Source organism: Rana temporaria, chromosome 9 (genome assembly GCF_905171775.1).
Source record: "Rana temporaria chromosome 9, aRanTem1.1, whole genome shotgun sequence".
Classification (NCBI taxonomy): Eukaryota; Metazoa; Chordata; class Amphibia; order Anura; family Ranidae; genus Rana; species Rana temporaria.
Window position 1 is genome coordinate 4240706 of NC_053497.1, and position 11387 is coordinate 4252092.

General features: G+C 50.3%; 1 protein-coding gene across 1 annotated transcript in view; it reads right to left on the reverse strand.

Annotated features, from left to right (window-relative positions):
- The window catches only part of LOC120913030 (semaphorin-3F-like), a 185424-nt gene extending 174409 nt beyond the window's left edge, over positions 1-11015 (reverse strand). The window contains exon 1 of the mRNA XM_040322700.1: positions 10875-11015. The gene's annotated coding sequence lies outside the window, so the exon portion shown is untranslated. The remainder of the gene's footprint in view (positions 1-10874) is intronic.
- Between the last annotated feature and the right edge of the window lie 372 nt (positions 11016-11387).

Sequence of the window (11387 nt, forward strand, 5' to 3'; positions counted from 1 at the left end):
GATCTTGGATGCGGGCGTTTATTTATTTATTTTCGGGGGTTAAATGACGACATTGGAATACCAAGTTTATGGGATGAAGTAGTTACAATGGAGTAGATTCAGGTACCTTTTGCGGCGGCGTATCTCCAGATACGCCGCCGTAATTTGAATACCGCGCCCGCGTAGCGTTACGCCGATTCACAAAGGCAGTTACGCTGAAAAAATAGGCTTCCTCCACCGACGTAACTTGATTGCGGCGGCGTAGAATTGTGTGCAATATCACTTTGGCCGCTTGGGGGCGCTTCCGTTGTTGTCGGCGTAGAATATGCTAATTTCCTAGATACGCCGATTCACAAACGTACGTGCGCCCGACGTTCGTTTTTTACGTCAAGGCTTTTTCGGCGTAAGGCTGGTCCTGCTATTAGGAGGCGCAGCCAATGTTAAGTATGGACGTCGTTCCCGCGTCGCGATTTCAACATTTTACGTAGTTTGCGTAAGTCGTCTGTGAATGTCGCTGGACGCCATTTACCTTCACGTCGAAACCAATGACGTCCTTGCATGCGCAGTACGTTCGGCGCGGGGAACACGCCTAATTTAAATGATCCACGCCCCCTACCCGGATCATTTGAATTAGGCGGGCTTGCGCCGGGGGAATAACGCTACGCCGCCGCAACTTTACAGGCAAGTGCTTTGTGAATCAAGCACTTGCCCGTAAAACTTGCGGCGGCGTAACGTAAATATCATACGTTACGCCACCGCAGATTTGCCCGGTTCTACGTGAATCTGGGCCATTGTGTTGTAAAAGGTAAAGAGGTAGAACCGGTATTTTGAGGACACAGACGTTGTTTTTTTACGGCGGTCCTTCTCTTTATCGCGGATGTTTTGGCTGGAAAGCTGTCTGGCGATGCCGTCCAATAGAAGTAAAAAGGCGTCCAAGGAGGATTTCCCGAATATGGACCATTTTTGTTTTTGGGTGTTAACCCCATAAGGACCGCCGCACGAATATGTACGTCGGCAGAATGGCACGGCTGGGCACAATCACGTACATGTAACCACTTAAGCCCCGGACCATTATGCAGGTCAAGGACCTGGCCCCTTTTTGCGATTCGGCACTGTGTCGCTTTAACTGACAATTGCGCGGTCGTGCGACGTGGCTCCCAAACAAAATTGGCGTCCTTTTTTCCCCACAAATAGAGCTTTCTTTTGGTAGTATTTGATCACCTCTGCGTTTTTTTTTTGCGCTATAAACAAAAATAGAGCAACAATTTCGAAAAAAAAATGCAATATTTTTTACTTTTTTGCTATAATAAATATCCCCCAAAAAATATATAAAAAAATATTTTTTTCCTCAGTTTAGGCCGATACGTTTTCTTCTACCTATTTTTGGTAAAAAAAACAAAAAACGCAATAAGCGTTTATCGATTGGTTTGCGCAAAATTTATAGCGTTTACAAAATAGGGGATATTTTTTTTTTGCATTTTTCTAAATTGTAATATTATTTTTATTCATTTTTTACTACTAATGGCGGCGATCAGCGATTTTTTTCAGGACTTTGACATTATGGCAGACACATCAGTCAATTTTGACACATTTTTGTCAGCATGGAAACCTTCATGACTTGGACGTCACATAGGGAAAGCTACGGACCTGACGTCACATAGGGAAAGCCAGAGACCTGACGTCACATAGGGAAAGCTCCAGACCTGACGTCACATAGGGAAAGCCAGAGACCTGACGTCACATAGGGAAAGCTACAGACCTGACGTCACATAGGGAAAGCTACAGACCTGACGTCACATAGGGAAAGCTACAGACCTGACGTCACATAGGGAAAGCTACAGACCTGACGTCACATAGGGAAAGCTACAGACCTGACGTCACATAGGGAAAGCTACAGACCTGACGTCACATAGGGAAAGCTACAGACCTGACGTCACATAGGGAAAGCCACAGACCTGACGTCACATAGGGAAAGCCACAGACCTGACGTCACATAGGGAAAGCCACAGACCTGACGTCACATAGGGAAAGCCACAGACCTGACGTCACATAGGGAAAGCCACAGACCTGACGTCACATAGGGAAAGCCACAGACCTGACGTCACATAGGAAAAGCCAGAGACCTGACGTCACATAGGAAAAGCCAGAGACCTGACGTCACATAGGGAAAGCTACAGACCTGACGTCACATAGGGAAAGCCACAGATCTGACGTCACATAGGGAAAGCCAGAGACCTGACGTCACATAGGAAAAGCCAGAGACCTGACGTCACATAGGGAAAGCTACAGACCTGACGTCACATAGGGAAAGCCACAGACCTGACGTCACATAGGGAAAGCCACAGACCTGACGTCACATAGGGAAAGCCAGAGACCTGACGTCACATAGGGAAAGCTCCAGACCTGACGTCACATAGGTAAAGCTACAGACCTGACGTCACATAGGGAAAGCCAGAGACCTGACGTCACATAGGGAAAGCCAGAGACCTGACGTCACATAGTGAAAGCTACAGGCTGACATCACATAGGGAAAGCCAGAGACCTGACGTCACATAGGGAAAGCCAGAGACCTGACGTCACATAGGGAAAGCTCCAGACCTGACGTCACATAGGTAAAGCTACAGACCTGACGTCACATAGGTAAAGCTACAGACCTGACGTCACATAGGGAAAGCCAGAGACCTGACGTCACATAGGGAAAGCCACAGACCTGACGTCACATAGGAAAAGCCAGAGACCTGACGTCACATAGGAAAAGCCAGAGACCTGACGTCACATAGGGAAAGCTACAGACCTGACGTCACATAGGGAAAGCCAGAGACCTGACGTCACATAGGGAAAGCCAGAGACCTGACGTCACATAGGGAAAGCCAGAGACCTGACGTCACATAGGGAAAGCCAGAGACCTGACGTCACATAGGGAAAGCTCCAGACCTGACGTCACATAGGTAAAGCTACAGACCTGACGTCACATAGGTAAAGCTACAGACCTGACGTCACATAGGGAAAGCCAGAGACCTGACGTCACATAGGGAAAGCCACAGACCTGATGTCACATAGGAAAAGCCAGAGACCTGACGTCACATAGGAAAAGCCAGAGACCTGACGTCACATAGGGAAAGCTACAGACCTGACGTCACATAGGGAAAGCCAGAGACCTGACGTCACATAGGGAAAGCCACAGACCTGACGTCACATAGGAAAAGCCAGAGACCTGACGTCACATAGGAAAAGCCAGAGACCTGACGTCACATAGGGAAAGCCAGAGACCTGACGTCACATAGGGAAAGCCAGAGACCTGACGTCACATAGGGAAAGCCCCAGACCTGACGTCACATAGGGAAAGCCAGAGAACTGGCGTCACATAGGGAAAGCCACAGATCTGACGTCACATAGGGAAAGCTACAGGCTGACATCACATAGGGAAAGCCAGAGACCTGACGTCACATAGGGAAAGCCAGAGACCTGACGTCACATAGGGAAAGCCACAGACCTGACGTCACATAGGGAAAGCCAGAGACCTGACGTCACATAGGGAAAGCTCCAGACCTGACGTCACATAGGTAAAGCTACAGACCTGACGTCACATAGGGAAAGCCAGAGACCTGACGTCACATAGGGAAAGCTCCAGACCTGACGTCACATAGGTAAAGCTACAGACCTGACGTCACATAGGGAAAGCTACAGACCTGACGTCACATAGGGAAAGCCAGAGACCTGACGTCACATAGGGAAAGCCAGAGACCTGACGTCACATAGGGAAAGCCACAGACCTGACGTCACATAGGGAAAGCCACAGACCTGACGTCACATAGGAAAAGCCAGAGACCTGACGTCACATAGGAAAAGCCAGAGACCTGACGTCACATAGGGAAAGCTACAGACCTGACGTCACATAGGGAAAGCCACAGATCTGACGTCACATAGGGAAAGCCAGAGACCTGACGTCACATAGGAAAAGCCAGAGACCTGACGTCACATAGGGAAAGCTACAGACCTGACGTCACATAGGGAAAGCCACAGACCTGACGTCACATAGGGAAAGCCACAGACCTGACGTCACATAGGGAAAGCCAGAGACCTGACGTCACATAGGGAAAGCTCCAGACCTGACGTCACATAGGTAAAGCTACAGACCTGACGTCACATAGGGAAAGCCAGAGACCTGACGTCACATAGGGAAAGCTCCAGACCTGACGTCACATAGGTAAAGCTACAGACCTGACGTCACATAGGGAAAGCTACAGACCTGACGTCACATAGGGAAAGCTACAGACCTGACGTCACATAGGGAAAGCCAGAGACCTGACGTCACATAGGGAAAGCCAGAGACCTGACGTCACATAGGGAAAGCCAGAGACCTGACGTCATATAGGGAAAGCCCCAGACCTGACGTCACATAGGGAAAGCCAGAGAACTGGCGTCACATAGGGAAAGCCACAGATCTGACGTCACATAGGGAAAGCTACAGGCTGACATCATATAGGGAAAGCCAGAGACCTGACGTCACATAGGGAAAGCCAGAGACCTGACGTCACATAGGGAAAGCCAGAGACCTGACGTCACATAGGGAAAGCCAGACACCTGACGTCACATAGGGAAAGCCAGAGACCTGACGTCACATAGGGAAAGCCACAGACCTGACGTCACATAGGGAAAGCCACAGACCTGACGTCACATAGGGAAAGCCAGAGACCTGACGTCACATAGGGAAAGCTCCAGACCTGACGTCACATAGGGAAAGCTCCAGACCTGACGTCACATAGGGAAAGCTCCAGACCTGACGTCACATAGGTAAAGCTACAGACCTGACGTCACATAGGGAAAGCCAGAGACCTGACGTCACATAGGGAAAGCTCCAGACCTGACGTCACATAGGGAAAGCTACAGACCTGACGTCACATAGGGAAAGCTACAGACCTGACGTCACATAGGGAAAGCTACAGACCTGACGTCACATAGGGAAAGCCAGAGACCTGACGTCACATAGGGAAAGCCAGAGACCTGACGTCACATAGGGAAAGCCAGAGACCTGACGTCACATAGGGAAAGCCAGAGACCTGACGTCACATAGGGAAAGCCCCAGACCTGACGTCACATAGGGAAAGCCAGAGAACTGGCGTCACATAGGGAAAGCCACAGATCTGACGTCACATAGGGAAAGCTACAGGCTGACATCACATAGGGAAAGCCAGAGACCTGACGTCACATAGGGAAAGCCAGAGACCTGACGTCACATAGGGAAAGCCAGAGACCTGACGTCACATAGGGAAAGCCCCAGACCTGACGTCACATAGGGAAAGCCAGAGAACTGGCGTCACATAGGGAAAGCCACAGATCTGACATCACATAGGGAAAGCCAGAGACCTGACGTCACATAGGGAAAGCCAGAGACCTGATGTCACATAGGGAAAGCCAGAGACCTGATGTCACATAGGGAAAGCTCGAGAACTGACATCAATATAAATAGATTGACAATGCTCTTCTCTAACATTTGTTGCCAATTTTTCAATCCACTGGTGTGAACATGCCTTTATGGTAATGGCTTTATGCAATCACATCCCTTTTCTCCAGTCTATATGTCTGGTTCAAGGTTTCCATACAATCTCAACAAAGAAATGATTTCTCCAAATCACATATCGGGATATAGAACATCCGAAACCAGCTGGACGATTGAAAAGACTCTCTTCATGGATGACTGGGCAAGGATCCTAATGGCCATTCCTACAAGCTAAAGGTGCCGTTCAGAACACAAGCTGTTGTCCCAGGACAATATAATTAATGAAGGACAAAAGGAAGAGACGGATTCTTCTTCCACTCCCTCAACCTCGTCTTTCCTTTTCCTGTGTCCCTAAAAGACAGGATCTACACTGGCCCCTGTTTTATTCCTATTATGTCCTCTAATGAAGGGATTTACTGAAGAATGCGACTGGTGAAGAATGGATTTGTAACAGGTTTATTGATTCAGTGGCCCCCCTACTGCACCAGTACGGTGACCTGAAGGGTCTGGAAATTTGGCATCCATTCATGTCCTACATACATAATACAAACGGCGACGCGTTAAAAGGATACAAGCCAAATGGTAAAAGGTTAATATCCAAAATTCAACCAATTAATCCCATAGCACTGTAGAATAAAAGGCGATATCCACGGCCTTGTAGCTCTTTCTACGGACTGGGAAATCTTTATTTGACACTAAAAAACAGAACAAAAGTGCACCGGTCTCGGGAATATCTTCAGTAAATCTATTCAAAATGTATCTCTCACAATTACCGTATATACTCGAGTATAAGCCGACCCGAATATAAGCCGAGGCACCTAATTGAACACAAAAAAAATGGGAAAACTTATTGACTCGAGTATTAGGCCCCATACACACGAGAGGATCCATCTGCTGAAAAATCTCAGCGGATCGGTTTCAGCGGATAGATCCCCTGGTGTGTACGTTCCAGCGGATATTTATACGCGGATATTTCCGAATTCCAGCAGATAAAAATTTGTAGACATGTCTACAAATCTATCCGCTGGAATCGGCACCAGCGGATCGATCCGGTGGTCTGTACAGACTCACCGGATCGATCCGTCCGAACCCATCCCTCGCATGCGTCGTAATGATTCGACGCATGCGTGGATATCCTTATATGACAGCGTCGCGCACGTCGCCGCGTCATCATCGCGGCGACGGTGCGACACGTCACCGCGATGGGAATTCGGCGCGGATTTCAATCCGATGGCGTGTACACGCCATCGGATTAAAATCCGCAGAGGATTTATCCGCGGATACGGTCCGGCGGACCGTATCCGCGGATAAATCCTATCGTGTGTATGGGGCCTAAGCCTAGGATGTCCATCTGCACGCCTCACCGTGTCCATGTGCATGCCTCACTGTGCCCATGTGCATGCCTTACGGTGCCAATGCCTCACTGTGCCCATGCCTCACTGTGTCCATGCCTCACTTTGCCTCACCGTGTCCATGTGCATGCCTCACTGTGTCCATGCCTCACTGTGTCCATGCCTCACTTTGCCTCACCGTGTCCATGTGCATGCCTTACGGTGCCCATGCCTCACTGTGCCCATGTGCATGCCTCATGGTGCCAATGCCTCACTGTGCCCATGCCTCACGGTCCAATGCCTCACTGTGCCCATGCCTCACTGGCCCAGATTCTCGTACATCCGCGTAAAATTGTGCGGGCGTAACGTATCTGATTTACATTACGCCTCCGCAACTTACACGGGCAAGTGCTGTATTCTCAAAGCACTTGCTCCGTAATTTGCGGCGGCGTAGCGTAAATTGGCCGGCGTAAGCCCCGCCTAATTCAAATTTGGATCAGGGGGGCGTGTTTTATTTAAATGTACTGTGACCCGACGTGATTGCCGTTTTTCCCGAACGGCGCATGCCCCGTTCGTGGAATTTCCCAGTGTGCATTGCTCCAAAGTACGCCGCAAGGACGTCATTGGTTTTGACGTGAACGTAAATGACGTCCAGCCCCATTCACGGACGACTTACGCAAACGACGTAACTTTTTCAAATTTCGACGCGGGAACGACGGCCATACTTAACATTGTTACGCCGCACTTATTCTACCATATAGCAGGGGCAACTATACGCCGGGAAAAGCCTAACGTAAACGGCGTATTTTTACGGCCGGGCATACGTTCAGGAATTCGCGTAACTACCTAATTTGCATACTCAACGCGGAATTCGACGGAAGCGCCACCTAGCGGCCAGCGTAAATATGCATTTACGATACGGCAGTGTAACACAGTTACGCCTGTCGGATCTAAGCGAAATCTATGAGTAACTGATTCTGAGAATCAGGCGCATAGATACGACCGCGCAACTTAGAGATACGACGGCGTATCTGGAGATACGCCGTCGTATCTCGTTTAAGAATCTGGGCCACTGTGTCCATGACTAGACTGACGTTTAACATGGGAGTCTATGGAAGGGGTGCCCGGCTTTGAAAAATCGGTGCTCCCCAGCCCTAGGTCCCCCAGACAACAAACTTTGCACACTTGTAGAGGAGACACAGGGCTACGTGTGTGCCAAGTTCCGGGTCCAAGACACCTACAACCGGTTGGTACTTGGTCCCCAAAGTCACCGGAGAAATTACTGTTTAACATGGGAGTCTAGGAAGGGGTGCCCGGTGACTTGTCGTTAAGGTTCCCCTATCGAGATGGTTCCTGTAAAGACTGCGCAGGCGCAATCCTTGCCGATGAAAATCTCCGAACCTCGGCCGGCATCCAGGCTCATTCCTTAACCTCCCCGTGGATTGGAGGATGTTAAAAAAAAAGAGCCAGGAGGCCAAACGAGCGTAGCGAGCCGTCTGGCCACTTACCTCAAATTCCACGTCGCCCTGGAGGTTCGGTGATTTCCGTCGGCAAGGATTGCGCCTGCGCAGTCCTTACAGGAACCATCTCGATAGCCGAAACCATATCGTCAGATCACGGGCTTTGAAAAAAAAAAAAAAAAAAAAAAAAAAAAAAAAAAAAAAAAAAAAATCGGTGCTCCCCGGCCGTAGGTCCGCCAGACAACAAACTTTGCACACTTGTAGAGGAAGAAGTGGTGCTACATGTGTGCCAAGTTTGGGGTCTAATACCGGATCCCCAAAGTCCCCAAGTTGCGTCCACAAAGGTAAACGTGTTCAAACCACACATGTGAGGTATCGCCGCGATCGTTGGAGCGAGAGAAATAATTCTAGCCACAGACTTTCTCTGTAACTCTCTGTAAAAAAAAAACTTAAATGCGTTGCCTATGGAGATTTTTAAAGCGGAGTTCCGCCAAAAAAAAATTGTTTTTTTTAAGTCAGCAGCTACAAATCCTGCAGCTGCTCACTTTTAAAACAAGGACACTTAACTGTCCTGGGCACCCGCAATGTCCTGACCTGAAGCCGATCTGTCCCATGGCTCCCGGGTGGAGGCGCCGCCATCTTCAGTAAGGGAATCAGGAAGTGAAGCCTTGCAGCTTCACAGACTGGTTCCCTGCAGCGCATGCGCCAGTCATGCTGCTCGATCCCACTGGTCCCTTCTGTCTTCTGGGACCTGTGTGTCTCCCAGAAGACAGCAAGGGGGACGGAGGAAGGGCAGGACATGGTGTAGATCGCCGCGGATACTGCGGCGGTCTATGGCCGGAAGTGGGAGCAAATAATTGTCTTACACAGGTATCTGCTTCCCCTGAAAGGTGCAAAAAGTGACACCAGAGGGGGGGAGGAATCCGAAAAGCAGAAGTTCCATTTTTGGGTGTAACTTTGCTTAAAGTACCGTAGGCGCCATTCCACGAGTGTGCGCAATTTTAAAGTGTGACATGTTAGGTATCCATTTATGCGGTGTAACATCATTTAGCGTTAGTGGTTTGTTTTTACTCACTAAGGTAAAGGAAGCTATTTAGGATAAAAAAATCCTACCTTTACAACCCCTTTAATTTGTATTATTTTTTACAATTAATTTTGTTTTATTATTTATTGCAATTTTTTTTTTTTTAGCCCTGTTGGGGGGCTTTGGTGAGATATCAGGGATCTTAACAGACCTCTGACATCTCCCCTTTGAGACAGAGAAAGGGACTGAGGACACAGCTTCCCCAGTCCCTTTCTCAGCTGCACTAAAAGTGAATGGAGAGAAGACAGCATCTCCTCTCCATTCATAAACTGAAGCATCGTAAAAACAGAGTTACAATGTTTCAGTTATATGAATGGACAGAGTCAGTGATCACAGAGGGAGGGAGCCGAGGAGGACACGGAGCGCGGAGGGGGAGAGCAGCAGCACGGAGGGGAGACACGGAGCGCGGAGGGGGAGAGCAGAAGAACGGAGGGGGAGAGCAGAAGAACGGAGGGGGAGAGCAGAAGAACAGAGGGTGACACGGAGCACGGAGGGGGAGAGCAGAAGAACGGAGGGGGAGAGCAGAAGAACAGAGGGTGACACGGAGCACGGAGGGGGAGAGCAGAAGAACGGAGGGTGACACGGAGCGCGGAGGGGGAGAGCAGCACGGAGGGGGGACACGGAGCACGTAGAGGGAGAGCAGAAGAACGGAGGGTGACACTGAGCGAGGAGGGGGGGGGGGAACGCAGCAGCACGGAGGGGGGACATGGAGCTCGGAGGGGGAGAGCAGAAGAAAGGAGGGTGACACTGAGCGAAGAGGGGGGGACCGCAGCAGCATGGAGGGGGGACACGGAGCACGAAGGGGGAGAGCAGAAGAACGGAGGGTGACACTGAGCGAAGAGGGGGGGAATGCAGCAGCATGGAGGGGGGACAAAGAGCACAGAGGGGGAGGTTACAATGTTTCAGTTATGTGAATGGACAGAGTCAGTGATCATTCGGAAAAGGTAGAAGCCGGGTTTAGCGGCTCCTACCTCCGCTCTCCACCCTGACAGAGGGAGCGGAGGAGGATACGGAGGGTGACATGGAGTGCGGAGGGGAGAGCAGCAGCACGGAGGGGAGACACGGAGCGCGGAGGGGGAGAGCAGAAGATTGAAGGGGAGACACTGAGCGCGGAGGGGGAACGCAGCAGCACGGAGGGGGGACACGGAGCGCGGAGGGGGAGAGCAGAAGATTGAAGGGGAGACACTGAGCGCGGAGGGGGAACGCAGCAGCACGGATTGGGGACACGGAGCGCGGAGGGGGAGAGCAGAAGAACGGAGGGTGACATGGAGCGCAGAGGGGGACATGGAGGGTGACACTGAGCGAGGAGGGGGAACACAGCAGCGCGGAGGGGGGACACGGAGCGCGGTGGGGGAGAGCAGCCCGGATGGGGAACTGGAGGAGGATACAGGGACAGTCAGCGGTGATCCGTGTGGCTTTGGGGGAAATTACAAGCACCGATCACCACTGTATGGATTTCACTAAAACAATACAATAAAAGCATAAATGACAAGACAAGCTTCTGCTTAACGCAGTCTTACTTGGTGAAGGTCCTCCTCCTGACCAAAGTCCCTCACTCCAGGTAATGGTTCTCCTTGGAAATGACAGCAGTCCAGAAGCCGGTCCCTGTAGCACTTGGCAGTCCTAGCACAGCTTTCTCTGAGCTCTGGACACACAATGACCACCACAGCTGAGCCCAATCAGCAGCCTGTCAGGGGAAAAAACAAACATGGTCCACGAGGATCGGGAATCCACCCCACTCTCTGCTCATGAGGATTCCCGGTGAAACCAGAACCAGTACAGGTTTTGAAACGATCGTACATTTTCCTAGACAACATAACAATGTTTCATTGACCGTCGCCATGAAATACATATCCACACCTGTTATTCACTTGTTAAAGCCTCCCTTGTGTGGGCAAAAGGCCCGAAACTGCGGCTGGGTGCCGCCACCTTGGATGTGATGTCAGCGGTCACTGCAGACTCCGAGCTTTCCCAGGCGACACTCTATATCAACTATTCTCTAACTTTTTACCTTAGAGCAGTGGTGGGCAGAT